Raw genomic sequence first — 14541 nt, forward strand, 5'->3', positions numbered from 1 at the left:
GCTAGGAAGCCTATTCTCGGCTTCAGGTTCCCAGTGCACTCCTCTGCTAGGAAGCGTATTCTTTGTTTCAGGTTCCCAGTGCACTCCCCTGCTAGGAAGCCTATTCTTGGCTTCAGGTTCCCAGTGCACTCCTCTGCTAGGAAGCGTATTCTTTGTTTCAGGTTCCCAGTGCACTCCCCTGCTAGGAAGCATATTCTCGGCTTCAGGTTTCCAGTGCACTCCCCTGCTAGGAAGCCTATTCGCGGCTACAGGTTTCCAGTGCACTCCTCTGCTAGGAAGCCTATTCTCGGCTTCAGGTTCCCAGTACACTCCTCCGCTAGGAAGCCTATTCTCGGATTCAGGTTCCCAGTGCACTCCCCTGCTATGAAGCCTCTTCTCGGCTTCAGGTTCCCAGTGCACTCCCCTGCTAGGAAGCCTATTCTCGGCTTCAGGTTCCCAGTACACTCCCCTGCTACGAAGCTTATTCTCGGCGTCAGGTTCCCAGTGCACTCCACTGCTAGGAAGCCTATTCTCAGCTTCAGGTTCGCAGTGCACTCCTCTGCTAGTAAGCCTATTCTCGGCTTCAGGTTCCCAGTGCACCCCTCTGCTAGGAAGCCTATTCTCGGCTTCAGCGTCCCAGTGCACTCCCCTGCTAGGAAGCCTATTCTCGGCTTCAGGTTCCCAGTGCACTCCCCTGCTAGGAAGCCTATTCTCGGCTTCAGGTTCCCAGTGCACCCCTCTGCTAGGAAGCCTATTCTCGGCTTCAGCATCCCGTTGCACTCCCCTGCTAGGAAGCATATTCTCTGTTTCAGCTTCCCAGTGCACTCCTCTGCTAGGAAGCGTATTCTCCGCTTCAGCTTCCCAGTGCACTCCTCTGCAAGGAAGCCTATTCTCGGCTTCAGGTTCCCAGTGCACTTCTCTGCTAGGAAGCCTATTCTCGGCTTCAGCATCCCAGTGCACTCCCCTGCTAGGAAGCATATTCTCGGCTTCAGGTTCCCAGTGCACCCCTCTGCTAGGAAGCCTATTCTCGGCTTCAGCATCCCAGTGCACTCCCCTGCTAGGAAGCCTATTCTCGGCTTCAGCATCCCAGTGCACTCCCCTGCTAGGAAGCATATTCTCGGCTTCAGGTTCCCAGTGCACCCCTCTGCTAGGAAGCCTATTCTCGGCTTCAGCATCCCAGTGCACTCCCCTGCTAGGAAGCATATTCTCCGTTTCAGCTTCCCAGTACACTTCTCTGCTAGGAAGCGTATTCTCCGCTTCAGCATCCCAGTGCACTCCTCTGCTAGGAAGCCTATTCTCGGCTTCAGGTTCCCAGTGCACTCCTCTGCTAGGAAGCCTATTCTCGGCTTCAGATTCCCAGAACACTCCTCTGCTAGGAAGCCTATTCTCGGCTTCAGGTTCCCAGTACACTCCCGTGATAGGAAGCCTTTTCTCTGCTTCAGGTTCCCAGTGAACTCCCCTGCTAGGAAGCATATTCTCGGATTCAGGTTCCCAGTACACTCCCGTGATAGGAAGCCTATTCTCTGCTTCAGGTTCCCAGTGAACTCCCCTGCTAGGAAGCCTATTCTCTGCTTCAGGTTCCCAGTACACTCCCGTGATAGGAAGCCTATTCTATGCTTCAGGTTCCCAGTGCATGCCCCTGCTAGGAAGGCTATTCTGGGCTACAGGTTCCCAGTGCACTCTTCTGCAAGGAAGACTATTCTTGGCTTCAGGTTCCCAGTGCATTCCCTGCTAGGAAGCATATTCTCGGATTCAGGTTCCCAGTACACTCCCATGATAGGAAGCCTATTCTCTGCTTTAGGTTCGCAGTGCACTCCCCTGCTAGGAAGCATAGTCTCGGATTCAGGTTCCCAGTACACTCCTGTGATAGGAAGCCTATTCTCTGCTTCAGGTTCCCAGTGCAATCCCCTGCTAGGAAGCCTATTCTCGGCTACAGGTTCCAAGTGCTCTCCTCTGCTAGGAAGCCTATTCTCGGCTTCAGGTTCCCAGTACACTCCTCTGCTAGGAAGCCTATTCTCTGTTTTAGTTTCCCAGTACATTCCTCTGCTAGGAAGCCTATTCTCAGGCCCAGTGCACTCCCCTGCTAGGAAGCTTATTCTCAGGTTCAGTTTCCCAGTACACTCCCCTGCTAGGAAGCCTATTCTCAGGTTCCGCTTCCCAGTGCACTCCCCTGCTAGGAATCTTATTCCCAGGTTCAGCTTCCCGTCCACTCCCCTTCTAGGAAGCTTATTCTCTGTTTCAGCTTCCCAGTGCACTCCTCTGCTAGCAAGTGTATTCTCTGCTTCAGCTTCCCAGTGCACTCCCCTGCTAGAAAGCCTATTCTCGGCTTCAGGTTCCCAGAACATTCCTCTGCTAGGAAGCCTATTCTCTGCTTCAGGTTCCCCAGTGAACTCCCCTGCTAGGAAGCATATTCTCGGATTCAGGTTCCCAGTACACTCCCGTGATAGGAAGCCTATTCTCGGCTTCAGGACCCCAGTGCACTCCTCTGCTAGGAAGCATATTCTCGGCTTCAGGTTCCCAGTACACTCCCGTGATAGGAAGCCTATTCTTTGTTTCAGGTTCCCAGTGCACTCCCCTGCTAGGAAGCATATTCTCGGCTTCAGGTTCCCAGTGCACTCCCCTGCTAGGAAGCCTATTCTCGGCTACAGGTTCCCAGTGCACTCCTTTGCTAGGAAGCCTATTCTCGGCTTCAGGTTCAAAGTGCACCCCTCTGCTAGGAAGCCTATTCTCGGCTTCAGGTTCCCAGTGCACCCCTCTGCTAGGAAGCCTATTCTCGGCTTCAGCATCCCGGTGCACTCCCCTGCTAGGAAGCATATTCTCCGTTTCAGCTTCCCAGTGCACTCCTATGCTAGGAAGCGTATTCTCCGCTTCAGCTTCCCAGTGCACTCATCTGCTAGAAAGCCTATTCTCGGCTTCAGGTTCCCAGTGCACTCCTCTGCTAGGAAGCCTATTCTCGGCTTCAGCATCCCAGTGCACTCCCCTGGTAGGAAGCATATTCTCGGATTCAGGTTCCTAGTGCACCCCTCTGCTAGGAAGCCTATTCTCGGCTTCAGCGTCCCAGTGCACCCCTCTGCTACGAGCCTATTCTCGGCTTCAGCGTCCCAGTGCACTCCCCTGCTAGGAAGCAGATTCTCGGCTTCAGGTTCCTAGTGCACCCCTCTGCTAGGAAGCCTATTTTCAGCTTCAGCGTCCCAGTGCACCCCTCTGCTAGGAGCCTATTCTCGGCTTCAGCGTCCCAGTGCACTCCTCTGCTAGGAAGCGTATTCTCCGCTTCCACTTCCCAGTGGACTCCTCTGCTAGGAAGCCTATTCTCGGCTTCCGGTTCCCAGTACACTCCCCTGCTAGGAAGCCTATTCTCGGCTTCCGGTTCCCAGTACACTCCCGTGATAGGAAGCCTATTCTCTGCTTCAGGTTCCCAGTGAACTTCCCTGCTAGGAAGCCTATTCTCTGCTTCAGGTTCTCAGGACACTCCCGATATAGGAAGCCTATTGTCTGCTTCAGGTTCCCAGTGCATACCCCTGCAAGGAAGAATATTCTCGGCTTCAGGTTCCCAGTGCTCTCCTCTGCTAGGAAGCCTATTCTCGGCTTCAGGTTCCCAGTACACTCCTCTGCTAGGAAGCCTATTCTCCGTTTTAGTTTCCCAGTACATTCCTCTGCTAGGAAGCCTATTCTCAGGCCCAGTGCACTCCCCTGCTAGGAAGCTTATTCTCAGGTTCAGTTTCCCAGTACACTCCCCTGCTAGGAAGCCTATTCTCAGGTTCCGCTTCCCAGTGCACTCCCCTGCTAGGAATCTTATTCCCAGGTTCAGCTTCCCGTCCACTCCCCTGCTAGGAAGCTTATTCTCTGTTTCAGCTTCCCAGTGCACTCCTCTGCTAGCAAGTGTATTCTCTGCTTCAGCTTCCCAGTGCACTCCCCTGCTAGAAAGCCTATTCTCGGCTTCAGGTTCCTAGAACATTCCTCTGCTAGGAAGCCTATTCTCTGCTTCAGGTTCCCCAGTGAACTCCCCTGCTAGGAAGCATATTCTCGGATTCAGGTTCCCAGTACACTCCCGTGATAGGAAGCCTATTCTCGGCTTCAGGACCCCAGTGCACTCCTCTGCTAGGAAGCATATTCTCGGCTTCAGGTTCCCAGTACACTCCCGTGATAGGAAGCCTATTCTTTGTTTCAGGTTCCCAGTGCACTCCCCTGCTAGGAAGCATATTCTCGGCTTCAGGTTCCCAGTGCACTCCCCTGCTAGGAAGCCTATTCTCGGCTACAGGTTCCCAGTGCACTCCTTTGCTAGGAAGCCTATTCTCGGCTTCAGGTTCAAAGTGCACCCCTCTGCTAGGAAGCCTATTCTCGGCTTCAGGTTCCCAGTGCACCCCTCTGCTAGGAAGCCTATTCTCGGCTTCAGCATCCCGGTGCACTCCCCTGCTAGGAAGCATATTCTCCGTTTCAGCTTCCCAGTGCACTCCTATGCTAGGAAGCGTATTCTCCGCTTCAGCTTCCCAGTGCACTCATCTGCTAGAAAGCCTATTCTCGGCTTCAGGTTCCCAGTGCACTCCTCTGCTAGGAAGCCTATTCTCGGCTTCAGCATCCCAGTGCACTCCCCTGGTAGGAAGCATATTCTCGGATTCAGGTTCCTAGTGCACCCCTCTGCTAGGAAGCCTATTCTCGGCTTCAGCGTCCCAGTGCACCCCTCTGCTACGAGCCTATTCTCGGCTTCAGCGTCCCAGTGCACTCCCCTGCTAGGAAGCAGATTCTCGGCTTCAGGTTCCTAGTGCACCCCTCTGCTAGGAAGCCTATTTTCAGCTTCAGCGTCCCAGTGCACCCCTCTGCTAGGAGCCTATTCTCGGCTTCAGCGTCCCAGTGCACTCCTCTGCTAGGAAGCGTATTCTCCGCTTCCACTTCCCAGTGGACTCCTCTGCTAGGAAGCCTATTCTCGGCTTCCGGTTCCCAGTACACTCCCCTGCTAGGAAGCCTATTCTCGGCTTCCGGTTCCCAGTACACTCCCGTGATAGGAAGCCTATTCTCTGCTTCAGGTTCCCAGTGAACTTCCCTGCTAGGAAGCCTATTCTCTGCTTCAGGTTCTCAGGACACTCCCGATATAGGAAGCCTATTGTCTGCTTCAGGTTCCCAGTGCATACCCCTGCAAGGAAGAATATTCTCGGCTTCAGGTTCCCAGTGCATTCCCTTCTAGGAAGCATATTCTCGGATTCAGGTTCCCAGTACACTCCCGTGATAGGAAGCCTATTCTCTGCTTTAGGTTCCCAGTGCACTCCCCTGCTAGGAAGCATAGTCTCGGATTCAGGTTCCCAGTACACTCCTGTGATAGGAAGCCTATTCTCTGCTTCAGGTTCCCAGTGCACTCCCCTGCTAGGAAGCCTATTCTCAGCTACAGGTTCCCAGTGCACTCCTCTGCTAGGAAGCCCATTCTCCGTTTCAGTTTCCCAGTACACTCCTCTGCTAGGAAGCCTATTCTCAGGCCCAGTGCACTCCCCTGCTAGGAAGCTTATTCTCAGGTTCAGTTTCCCAGTGCACTCCCCTGCTAGGAAGCTTATTCTCAGGTTCAGTTTCCCAGTGCACTCCCCTGCTAGGAAGCTTATTCTCAGGTTCAGCTTCCCAGTGCACTCCTCTGCTAGGAAGTGTATTCTCTGCTTCAGCTTCCCAGTGCACTCCCCTGCTAGGAAGCCTATTCTCGGCTTCAGGTTCCCAGACCGTTCCTCTGCTAGGAAGCCTATTCTCTGCTTCAGGTTCCCAGTGAACTCCCCTGCTAGGAAGCATATTCTCTGCTTCAGGTTCCCAGTGCACTCCCCTGCTAGGAAGCCTATTCTCAGCTACAGGTTCCCAGTGCACTCCTCTGCTAGGAAGCCCATTCTCCGTTTCAGTTTCCCAGTACACTCCTCTGCTAGGAAGCCTATTCTCAGGCCCAGTGCACTCCCCTGCTAGGAAGCTTATTCTCAGGTTCAGTTTCCCAGTGCACTCCCCTGCTAGGAAGCTTATTCTCAGGTTCAGTTTCCCAGTGCACTCCCCTGCTAGGAAGCTTATTCTCAGGTTCAGCTTCCCAGTGCACTCCTCTGCTAGGAAGTGTATTCTCTGCTTCAGCTTCCCAGTGCACTCCCCTGCTAGGAAGCCTATTCTCGGCTTCAGGTTCCCAGACCGTTCCTCTGCTAGGAAGCCTATTCTCTGCTTCAGGTTCCCAGTGAACTCCCCTGCTAGGAAGCATATTCTCGGATTCAGGTTCCCAGTACACTCCCGTGATAGGAAGCCTATTCTCTGCTTCAGGTTCCCAGTGAACTCCCCTGCTAGGAAGCCTATTCTCTGCTTGAGGTTCCCAGTACACTCCCGTGATAGGAAGCCTATTCTCTGCTTCAGGTTCCCAGTGCATACCCCTGCTTGGAATGCTATTCTCGGCTACAGGTTCCCAGTGCACTCCTCTGCAAGGAAGACTATTCTCTGCTTCAGGTTCCCAGTGCATTCCCTGCTAGGAAGCATATTCTCGGATTCAGGTTCCCAGTACACTCTGCTAGGAAGCCTATTCTCTGCTTCAGGTTCCCAGTACACTCCTCTGCTAGGAAGCCTATTCTCAGGCCCAGTGCACTCCCCTGCTAGGAAGCTTTTTCTCAGGTTCAGTTTCCCAGTACACTCCCCTGCTAGGAAGCCTATTCTCAGGTTCCGCTTCCCAGTGCATTCCCCTGCTAGGAAGCTTATTCTCCGTTTCAGCTTCCCAGTGCACTCCCTTGCTAGGAAGCCTATTCTCGGCGTCAGGTTCCCAGTCACTCCCCTGCTAGGAAGCCTATTCTCGGCTTCAGGTTCCCAGTGCACTCCTCTGCGTGTAAACCTATTCTCGGCTTCAGGTTCCCAGTGCACTTCTCTGCTAGGAAGCCTATTCTCTGCTTCAGGTTCCCAGTGCACTCCCCTGCTAGGAAGCCTATTCTCGGCTTCAGGTTCCCGGTCCACTCCTCTGCTAGGAGCCTATTCTCAGCTTCAGGTTCCCAGTGCACTCCCTGCTAGGAAGCCTATTCTCTGCTTCAGGTTCCCAGTGCACTCCCCTGCTAGGAAGCCTATTCTCGGCTTCAGGTTCCCAGTGCACTTCTCTGCTAGGAAGCCTATTCTCAGCGTCAGGTTCCCAGTGCACTCTCCTTCTAGGAAGCCTATTCTCGGCTTCAGGTTCCCAGAACACTCCTCTGCTAAGAGCCTATTCTCTGCTTCAGGTTCCCAGTACACTCCCGTGATAGGAAGCCTATTCTCTGTTTCAGGTTCCCAGTGCACTCCCCTGCTAAGAAGCATATTCTCAGATTCAGGTTCCCAGTAAACTCCCATGATAGGAAGCCTATTCTCTGCTTCAGTTTCCCAGTGCACTCCCCTGCTAGGAAGCATATTCTCGGCTACAGGTTCTGAGTGCACCCCTTTGCTAGGAAGGCTATTCTCGGCTTCAGGTTCCCAGTACACTCCTCTGCTAGGAAGCCTATTCTCCGTTTCAGCTTCCCAGTACACTCCTCTGCTAGGAAGCCTATTCTCAGGCCCAGTGCACTCCCCTGCTAGGAAACTTATTCTCAGGTTCAGTTTCCCAGTACACTCCTCTGCTAGGAAGCCTATTCTCGGGTTCAGCTTCCCAGTGCACTCCCCTGCTAGGAAGCTAATTCTCAGGTTCAGCTTCCCAGTGCACTCCCCTGCTAGGAAGCTAATTCTCAGGTTCAGCTTCCCAGTGCACTCCCCTGCTAGAAAGCGTATTCTCCGCTTCAGCTTCCCAGTGCACTCCCCTGCTAGGAAGCCTATTCTCGGCTTCAGGTTCCCAGTACACTCCCCTGCTAGGAAGGCTATTCTTGGCTTCAGGTTCCCAGTGCACTCCTCTGCTAGGAAGCCTATTCTTGGCTTCAGGTTCCCAGTGCACTCCCCTGCTAGGAAGCCTATTCTCGGCTTCAGGTTCCCAGTGCACTCCCCTGCTAGGAAGCCTATTCTTGGCTTCAGGTTCCCAGTGCACTCCTCTGCTAGGAAGCCTATTCTCGGCTTCAGGTTCCCAGTGCACTCCTCTGCTAGGAAGCCTATTCTCGGCTTTACGTTCCCAGAGCACTCCTCTGCTAGGAAGCCTATGCTCGGCTTCAGGTTCCCAGTGCACTCCCAGTGCACAAAATACCTGCCTCAGCCAGAGAACGTGCAGGAAGTGCTCTTTACACCCCTCCCCTCCCTCCTCCAATGCCCTAAAATACCTGCCTCAGCCCGAGAACGTGCAGGAAGTGCTCTTTACATCCCTCCTCTCCCCTGGCCCTCCTCCAATGCCCTAAAATACCTGCCTCAGCAGCCCGAGAAGGTGCAGGAAGTGCTCTTTACACCCCTCATCTCCCCTGGCCCTCCTCCAATGCCCTTAAATACCAGCCACAGCTCGAGAAGGTGCATGAGGTGCTCTTTACACCCCCCTACATACAGTATTTGGAGCAGCATTGCATTTCTGATTGGCATTGGTGGAGGTGGGCTGGGCGCGAAGAGGCGGCACACAGACAGTATTTGGAGCAGCATTGCATTTCTGATTGGCTTTGGAGGAGGTGGGCTGGGCATGAGGAGGCAGAACACACACAGTATTTGGAACAGCATTGCATTTCTCATTGGCATTGGTGGAGGTGGGATGGGCATGAGGAGGCGGCACACATACAGTATTCGGAACAGCATTGCGTTTCTGATTGGCATTGCTAAGACTAGGACCCGCTAAGGGACCGCGGAATAGGGCGGTAGGAGGTGGTAGGGGGTTACCGGCATCCTTACCGGTGCCGGTAACCCCTTACTGCCCAACTCGGAATGACCCCCACAGTCGAAGAATACAATGTGGATTGGGTGGATACGACGGTACAGCCTGCTCTATAGGGGATGTCAGGCTGTAATTAGCTTCTGCTTCCCGGTCGCTGTGATGGCGCGTGGGTCTGCTGGGCTCATCTTTGCGGTGAAGGCCAGGGCAGAGAGGTGCTGCAAAACTAGCTAAACTAAACAACTGTTTAGCTTAGTTTTGTATGGATCTACTTTTGTGATTCAAACTGACCACCAACCCTTGAGATGGTTAATGCAAATGAAAGGGGAAAACCCTACACTACTGAGATGGTCAATCAGCCTGCAAGGGTTTGATTTCACCTTTGAGCACAGGTCAGGATTTCACCACTAAAATGCTGATGGTCTCTCCAGGATGTTTGACCGACTGGAGTAAGGAGATTAATCCAGGAGTGGATTAAATCCTTCTGTCCCTTAGTCTGGGGAGACGAGTGTTAGGGAGAATTCTCCAAAAGTGCTAATTTCCCTTACCTTTTGAGACCCCCAGCAACTTTGCTAGATTTCTAGGATTTTATTTTTTACCTGGGAATAGTGTGAGCCTTTTTTTTCCCCACTCTTTCATGTATTTTGTGTGTGTTTTACTTTTGTGTTCTTTGGTTATAGAGTTTTAAACAAGTCCAGTGGCACCTTCAGTGAAGTGGCACAGGGGTGTCTTTTCAGACTTCCCAAAGGTTTAAATACCTTCCCTGAGAAGGACTACTGTCTCTCAGGACATGTGAAGTTAAATTGACTTTACTAGTCTCTTTACATTTACTGACCCAGCACACCCTATCCTACTATAGAGTGCTGGAGGGGTTGCTTAGCTTCCCCCGAGTCAAAACACTAATTCAACAGTCAAATGTTACCTTTTCCTATTTTAAATGTATGGTGGCAGTGGTTTAGATCTACTACTGTGATTTTTCGCGACCGCTAACAACGGTAGCTCAAAATCAGGGGTAGCCATGTTTTTCAATATGGCGCCCCAGACCTACCTGTAAAAACATACATCTTTTTTCGCCATTTCTTTTAGCAAAAGTCCTTCTTGTATTTATCTCTGCGCGCCAAACCAGGTTTGGGCCTTTGTTCGTGCCCTTTGGCAGGCTTCTGTGCTGAAGCCCTCCTCTGGTGCCAGAGTGTCTGGGGTGGACAGGATGTGAGGGAGGTACCCAAAACTCCCTGTGCTTTGTCTCCTAGGAGACCTGAATGCACTCAGGTGTGATTGGCTGGCTGACTGTCCGGCAAGGACAGCCACCCTGCTGGGTGAGTGGTAGCGAGGCTGAAAGAATGGGAGAAAACTGTTTAAAAGCGGGGCTCTGGGACTTGAAAAGCAGCGTCAGCCACTGGAACGAAAGAACCGAAGAGGAGAGGAAGGAACAGGACTGCTGCAACTCATGGATGACTGGTGAAGCCCTGCTGCACGTCCGAATTGCCTGAAAGTCAGACGACAGAGAATCCCTTCAAGGTTAACTTCTTCCCTTGAGTTCAGTGGGAACAACCAACTCGCAAGCCACATGGACACCGTCCTATTCTGGTCGAATTTTCATCAGAGTGCTGTTGAAAACCGGATAGCCAGAGGGAGGGAAACCAGGGGGACTTTAAGGCACTCCAACCTTAAACCGACGTCTTAAGAAAGCTTTTGGCCTCTTCCCTGGGCAGTGCAGGAACCTCCCGACGTCCTCCTTGTCCCCACGACTGAAGCACAGGAACAGCGAGATCTGCTCAAACTGCCAGTAACAACTGCCTCAGCTATAGCCTTCTTCATTTAAAAAGGTACTGTGCAAACGCGGACCGGAAATCTTTTAGGCCTTCGAGAAAGTGCGTGAAACTTTCCTCAACTACGAAGGCTTGTCCTTCCCTAAACATTCATCAAACTTTTCGCCTAGCCAAATCCTTCTAAACTCTGTGGCAAACACTTAACCGTTGACTACCAGAACTGTGCTATCCTATACAAGGACTCTGAACCAATGACTTTGGCCCAGGCCTATTGAAAAGAATTGCTGGTTGTATTTAACTGAAACCCTTTGCCCTGCCTATGAATGTATTTGGGCTGTCTATTCTTATAACCTTGTCTTTTCCTCCCTTTTCTAAATATCTGAAGTGCCGTTTTGCTCCTACTTCATTTTTGAGCTAAACTTATTCAGTTACTTATCGGTTGGATTTTTGTAGTGTATCTTTGTGTGATATTGAGCTGCCTATGCTAGTGTAATGTTTTATATCTGATTGAGCAAATACATGTATATTCCTTTATCAAGAAACCTTGAGTAAGTGTTTACTTGAATCACTGTATTAATTGGTCCTTTATGTAACTTGTTCTACTGCCCACTTAAACTCTTAAGGAGCAACAGGATTCCAGCTGCTAGAGAACAGTTCATTTGTGTTCTCTTGCAACTTCTCAGTGCCATGCCCTTTTCGTTGCGATTTGCTAGAAATCTAACTCCAAGTGAGCACATCATTGCTGGGTTGCTTTCTCTTTTAGAAACTCTTGTGCTAAGCAGTTCACTTTGTTTTTCTTGTGGCCTCACAATGCTGCATACTTTGCCTTGTGAAGTGTTAGTACCACAACTTCCCATGAACACGTTCTCTGTCCATGTGCCTCTTGCGCTCCTTTGGGGACAGTCTGGGTGTTTACCTCCATCATGCACCTTGCAATTCATTTACCGGTCTGATAGCACAGTGAGCTGAGCGCCCGCCCCTGATATCTGTACGCAGCCTGCTGTGGCGGCTTTGAATCTCAGCAGGGTCAATTTAGCCTTTCATCCTTCGGAGGACGATTCATTGTGTCCCGCTATGTGCAATAGTAATGTCATCTGTTGTGTCAGTGGTCTGAGACCAATGGGAGAGTAGCGCTGCATAACAAATGAATTATGAATTATTTTTTCCCTCCCTGTGCATCTTTAACCCTCTTTTGGGGGGAGGCGGCGTCTGCTACGCAACTCTCCTAATGTGCTTCTTCATTTACTTTACGTCTCTCTATGATGTTCAGGCGTGTACTGTGAAAAGATTTTACTCGATCTCCCCATTTCTGTGTACCCCCACTGCCTCCTCCTCCTTAGCTACAGGCTCTGTGTCTGAGACGTGTGTTTCTCTCCACTCGTTCCTCTCAACCCGTGGCGTGTCTTGCATCCATCAGGTGTAGGCAGAGTGTGTGAATGACTCCCCCTAGGATGTGCTTCTTTCCTCCTCTCACAAAGTCAGCGCCTGGAACACTCCAGGAAGCCATAAATCCTCCTCTGGTATCGAGAGAGAGAGAGGATCTCAGCAAAATGGCCATGGCCCAGCATCCTTTTCTCAGTACACTGCACTCAAGCTTTCCTTTGCTTAGTTCCTGTTCCAGCATCTTTTCTGTGCACCATAGAGTGTGTCAGCTGACCACAACCAGCCATGACCGGCTGACATGGTGGCCATTTCTCAGTCTTCAGTGACCGCGCTTCAGCACCCTCTGTCAAGCCTGGCTGTTGGCCAGTGTAGCACTTCTTTATTGATTTCAGTGCCAAAGCATGATGTGGGAATGGTCAGTGGGCCATACATTTCCTGATTTCTTTGTTAAACCTTTTCATGGGATTGTGGATCAGTTAACGCTAACCATTTAACTAAGTGTCTTCTGTACATTTCAGTAGTATTCCAGGATTTTGTAAAAACATTTTTTGTAAAGTGAAAGTATGCCTATTTGCTTTTCACATATGCTATTTCAAAAAAAAGAATATGTATGTGTCACTTGTGGAACACTAATTGTGTTTCCTTTTCCTTTAAACAGGGCAATTAAAGTAAGAACCATGAACAACAGTGACATGTTTTGAAAAGGTTCTGTTAAAAAAAAGAAAGTTTTCACTAAGGAGAGGCTAACAAAAGGCACCTTGCAAAGGCCTGCACATGCCAAAACATGCAATACAAATGGCCAGCTATGACAAGTATACCAGGACATAGACCCTCTTTACACATTGTCGAAGGCGAGACACTGGTGTGCCACATTCAGTGTGAAAAAGGGGCTCACCACCAATGTTGGACTTGATGATTCAAAATCAATAACGCACCTGCTGTGGGGCTAGTCAGTAGTTGCTGATGATTCTGTAACATCTGGCAGCATTTAAAGCCCAAAAACCACAAGTCTAGAAACCGTGTTCTGGACATAGAAATTTTACAAGCACAAAGCCTTTGTCTATTTTTGGACTTGCCTGCTCTGGCTGAGGATTGCGGATCATGCTTGACACTCGTGTGGAGAAATGCACCTGACCTGGTGAGACCAACAGCGAGATTCAGAACACTATAAAATATACAGAATTTCAATTTAAAAATAACATCCTAACAATGGAGGTACCTTCTGATTTATTGGAATGTGAAGCTACTTTCAAGGAAACAGGTCCTCTATGGAAACATAAGACATTTCACTCTGAAGAGAAACAACATAAGCGTTCTGAATGTGCCAATTCTTTTAAAGAAACAAGTGATCTATTTTTTCAGGAGAAGAATCACACTGGGGTGATACCATATGCATTTTCTGAATGTGATAAGGCTTTTAAGCAAGACTGTCATCTATTGATACATCAGAGACATCACACCGGGGCGAAACCATAGGCATGTTCTGAATGTGATAAGGCTTTTACTGCAAAGACTGAACTAGTGAGACATCAGAGAACCCACTCTGGGGGGAAGCCATATGCATGTTCTGAATGTGATAAGGCTTTTAAGCAAAACGGTCATCTATTGATACATCAAAGAAGTCACACCGGGGTGAAACCATATGCATGTTCTGAATGTGATAAGGCTTTTACTGCAAAGAGTGAACTAGTGATATATCAGAGAAGTCACACTGGGGTGAAGCCATATGCATGTTCTGAGTGTGCTAAGGCTTTCAAGGTAAAGAACAGTTTAGTATTTCACCAGAGAATCCACTCTGGGGAGAAGCCATATGCATGTTCTGAATGTGAGAAGGCTTTTAAGCAAAACAGTGATCTATTGATACATCAGAGAGGTCACACTGGTGAGAAACCATATGCATGTTCTGAATGTGATAAGGCTTTCACTGCAAAGAATGAACTAGTGAAACATCAGAGAAGTCATACTGGGATGAAGCCATATGCATGTGCTGAATGTGATAAGGCTTTCAAGAAAAAGGGTGAACTATTGATACATCAGATGAATCACACTGGGGAGAAACCACATGCATGTTCTGAGTGTGATAAGGCTTTCAAGCAAAAGGGTAAACTATTGACCCATCAGAGACGTCATACTGAGGTGAAGCCATATGCATGTTCTGAATGTGATAAGGCTTTCAAGCAAAAGGGTGAACTATTGATACATCAGATGAATCACACTGGAGGGAAACCATATGCATGTTCTGAGTGTGATAAGGCTTTCAAGCAAAAGGGTAAACTACGAAGTCCCGTGAAGTCCCGCTTTGCCCGCTGCTCTGTTCCGTCCTGAATGTGAATTTGGACTACTTTGGACTACTTTGCACTACCTGACCATAAGGTGAAGACTGCGGCTGCATTGACCTGCTATATATGAACTTGGGGCCTTTTATATATATATAGCAATATATATAGCAATATACGTGTGCTAATTGTGTTTCTCACTTACTTATAGGCACTTTGTCTGACTACTATTGTGGGCGTGCCTATAAAATAGAACTCACGCGCGCACCGCGCGCGCGCACCGGCGAAGTCCCGTGAAGTCCCGCTTTGCCGCTTCGGCGCGAGTAAAGCGAGGGGCTTCTCAGAGAAGTGAGTGAGATTACTGTGAGATTACTGTGATTATATTGTCAGGCACTATATATTTCACGGAATGTCA

The 14541-nt window shown here is 50.0% G+C and overlaps 1 pseudogene; it reads left to right on the forward strand.

Annotated features, from left to right (window-relative positions):
- The first annotated feature begins 13059 nt into the window (after positions 1–13059).
- LOC138563377 (zinc finger protein 84-like) lies at positions 13060–14175 on the forward strand (annotated as a pseudogene).
- The last annotated feature ends 366 nt before the right edge of the window (positions 14176–14541 follow it).

This window comes from Ambystoma mexicanum, chromosome 1q (genome assembly GCF_040938575.1).
Source record: "Ambystoma mexicanum isolate Mex_15411 chromosome 1q, UKY_AmexF1_1, whole genome shotgun sequence".
Lineage (NCBI taxonomy): Eukaryota > Metazoa > Chordata > Amphibia > Caudata > Ambystomatidae > Ambystoma > Ambystoma mexicanum.